Consider the following 4,044-nt stretch of genomic DNA (forward strand, 5'->3'; position numbering starts at 1 on the left):
CACTTTTAAACAATATGTAACTTTCAACATAAAGTTCTGTGTAATGGGATTGTAACCAAATAGCATCATTAAAAGCAGTTCATTGACATTTACTTTTTTCAGTGCCTGGATTTATAGCAACGTAGTAAAAGTCCCTGTTTGGACGGGGGGAGGAAAAAATACCTTTACTTCCATTTATAGAGTCGCCTTGGCTTGAGAGAGATTAAAACTAGAATTATTCGAGATAGAATCAAAGAATGCCATCTTTTTAATTAGTCTGTTGAAGGCAGGAGCTTCTAATACAAATATTTGACTCTGCAGTTGCACACCCGGCTCTAGTCACCAAGAAGAAATTTATAGGCAGCCCTAAAGCCACTTGACAATGATTTTCTTAGGTTATGACTTCTCAAATTGCTGTTTATTGCCAATAGCAGTACATTTAGACATAAATAAGGTTCACAGGATTAAGGCACTGTCTATGTTAAAATGTTTAATCTTCACTTTACATGAGTTATGGTAATGGAAGGCCTTTCTTTTGTCCAGGTAGTGGTTTCCAGCAAGGTTAGCTATTTTTACAGACACTAATGAATCACTAGTTAAACAACGTTTTTGGACTAGAAACCAGATTTGTCTTGTTAGGTGGTGGCTTAAATATAGACGGGGAATCCCTTTCTTTGTTGAACGATGTTGGAAGAACACAAGATGAGTTGTTTCATCCTGTAGCAACAAAGAAACACCTGTTTGGTAGTGATTAAAATATTTTAAACATTGGTTGAAATGGCTGTCAAGAACAGCCACTTGGAGATGGCTAGAAATAGCTCTGCTTGATTTATTCCCTTTGTGATCATGCCAGAATGTCGCTGTATTTTCCTTGTTTTGCCCATTTAATAAGCTCTTCCAGATAAAAGCTGAAGTCATGCCCGCAGGGGTCGCAAGGAAGAGGCGAGACACGGTGATATCATCCGGTGGAGAGAGCCAGCAGCAGGAAGCGTGTGATCCGTGGACCTGGCAACTCTGCCGTGTGCACCTTTTATTAGGGTTTCTCTGGGGGCGTGTAAAGGAGGTGAATAGGCAGGAAAGCGGGAGAGCGGGAGATCATCATGTGATGCATGATCTCATGGGGCTGCTACGTGCAGGAGGAAGCGTCCGCATCTGGGTCTAATCCGTACCTGGGGGCAAGAGCCCCTTTGTCCCTTTGTCTGGGACACCTGGTGACCGTGAGTCAGGTAGTTCATGACCTGTGACTCACGGGGGACCGGGGGGTGGGGGAGCATGTGCGCCCAGAAGGCCGCAGCTGGCACAGGCATTCCATGCGCTCTTTCTGCGGTTCTGCTGGGTTTGCGGGCTCACCCCTACATCAGCCACAATGAAAACCTGTGCAGTGCATTCGATACTGCTGTTCAAATATAATACCCAACATTCAAGAGCAGATGTAGAAAGGGATATCAGAACAGTATAGTTGGAATTTTAAAGTTTTCTCTCCATTTAACAAGCTGTTCCGTTATTTATTATAGCATATCCTTCCCATCTTCCATCATGACACTTCAGTTGACATACATTCATGTTATGTTTTATAAAAAATTTTAACTCTCCTTCCATTGACGAAAGATCTAAAGCAGAGTTACATAAGTCAACAGACCTGGAGAAAAATGTCTTGTCCCTTTAATAGATGGGCTTTGAAGTGGCGGGGGGGGGGGTGGCATTTTGGCTGGCTGCTTGCCATCTGCATCAGAATGTGACATAATTGTTATCTACCAGCAGCAATATGGAATGCAAGGAGGAAATCTGTCTGATCAGTCCATAAAGTTAGGAACCCACCACTTCTGCCACCTGAGCTGTGGAGGCTTATCTGGGGAATTCAGATTAGCCTGTACACTCCCACACACGCCAGCTGGGTGACCTTGGGCTAGTCACAGCTTCTTGGAGCTCTCTCAGCCCCATCTACCTCACAGGGTGTTTGTTGTGAGGGGGGAAGGGCAAGGAGATTGTAAGCCCCTTTGAGTCTCCTGCAGGAGAGAAAGGGGGGATATAAATCCAAACTCTCCTCCTCCTCCTCCTCTTCTTCTTCTTCTCCTTCTTCTCCTTCTTCTTCTCCTTCTCATGCTTGAAGACCATCATCTCCCCAGGCCAATGCCAGTTTCTTTAGGGTTTTTTTAAATCAAAAATATTCTCCTTTTCTCTGCCTTTTTCTGTGAGAGGGAAGGCAGCATAGTATATAGCCTCATCTCATCAAATCTCAGTAGTTATTAAGCATGGTCAGTATTTGGGTGGGGAATCACAGTGGATGATCCTGCAGAGGAAAGCAATAGCAAACCACCTCAGCTTCTCACTTGCTTTGAAATCCTGTTGCTGGGGTTTCCATAAGTTGGTTGTGACTTAACAGCACATACATGCACTTCTGTTCCTTCTTCAGGTTCATGAGCTGATATTGTTAAATGCCCTTGCATTAGCAGGTGCATAGACACTTTCAGAAAGTCATGGAAGGAGGAACTAGTAATGAACATGGGAGGTGCCCATGGGAGGTAAGTCCTAGTAACCACAAGGTCTGACAGCAAGGATCCAGTAAAACAATCCAAAGGCAAAGTCGGAAGGCAGTCCAAGGTCAGGTCACGTATTCCAAAGGTAGAGACCAAAAGCAATCCAAGGGTCGGGTAACAAGAATGGATACCAGGCAGATCAGAGGATTGGTAGGGCAGTCGGCAAGACTGCAGACATTGATCCCACTCCAGCTGTAACCTTACGTGGGAGCTTCTGTACAGGTGTCACTAGATCCCACATTAGGCTGTTCCTTACAAGTTGAGTCTGCACCTCTATGCACGAAGAGTACTGGGGTCCAGATCCTGTGGTAACTTATTCATCACCCCTAGTGTTTCCTTAGCAGATGGGAGGCCTTGGACTGCCAAGTGCATAATCCTCTGCCTGGTTCATGCTCAGCCCTGCTTTTTCATCTCCTCTGCTTCAGTGGTGCTCTGGGAGACCTTGGTAGGTCCATGGTGGGGCCTCCAGGCCACTGGCTCATGGAGTAGTTCATGGAGTAGTGCCCTAGAGTTCTTTTGAGGAGGCCCTGAAAGACCAGCCTCAAAGAAAGGATCTGCCAAAGCTGAGCTTGGGGGTAGGTTGTCCTCCTCCTCTGAGGAGCAGGTCTTATCCTCCCATGCCACAGTAGAGTGGGTCGTAACAAGACTGCCCTCATAACTGCTAATACATTTTCCTGCTGAAGCTGATAATTGTACCACTGAACTACAAAATAACATCGTAGCTCCACAAGATCACTGGAGCAATCACCAGCCCTCTTCTATGTGCAGAACTACATTACTAGTATTAGATCTTGTACCTGGTATTAAAGATACAGAATTCCTTCTGACCTGTCTACTTTCTGCTGATATTTGACTACTGTCAAAAGAAAGACACTCCTTGAGACATCTGTGGCAAGGCTGCAGTAAAGATCATAGAACAGAGTGTCCCTTATAATTGAACTCTCCTTCACAAATACATTATTTTCCACATGAACACTGAACTGTACAGTATACTGAACAAATGCAGTTTCAAGCAAACAAGTAAGAACACAACTGAACAAATGTGGCATCATGTTCCAGTTCCCAGCAAATTGACCCCGTGCAATTCTCAATACTGTGAGCAAAAAAAGACCAATCTGCCAAGAATTGCATGGAGATTTACCTTCTTTATCTAGAACAGGGACTTTAGATTGCAATTTTATCTGGCTCCAGGCAGGCCTATGGGATTTTAATTTGTGTAGTAAGAAATGTTGCCTATTGCTAAGAATTTTTTTAAATTTCCAAATTGTAAGAAAGGACAATATTCCATAGTTTAATGCAGTATTTTATACTTTTAAAAATTGTACACATGAGGTTCAAATCCTCACTTGTGTCATGGAAGCTTGCTAGATTACTTTGGCACAGTCACATAGTCTCACAAATACCAGAGTTGTGATGCAGAGGCAGGAATGGCAACCTACCTCTCAACATATCTTACCTTGAAAATACTATTGGGTCACCATAAGTCATCTGTAACTGGAAAGCAAAATAAAAATGCAAACATTACCAA

This window comes from Sphaerodactylus townsendi, linkage group LG08 (genome assembly GCF_021028975.2).
Source record: "Sphaerodactylus townsendi isolate TG3544 linkage group LG08, MPM_Stown_v2.3, whole genome shotgun sequence".
Taxonomy (NCBI): Eukaryota; Metazoa; Chordata; class Lepidosauria; order Squamata; family Sphaerodactylidae; genus Sphaerodactylus; species Sphaerodactylus townsendi.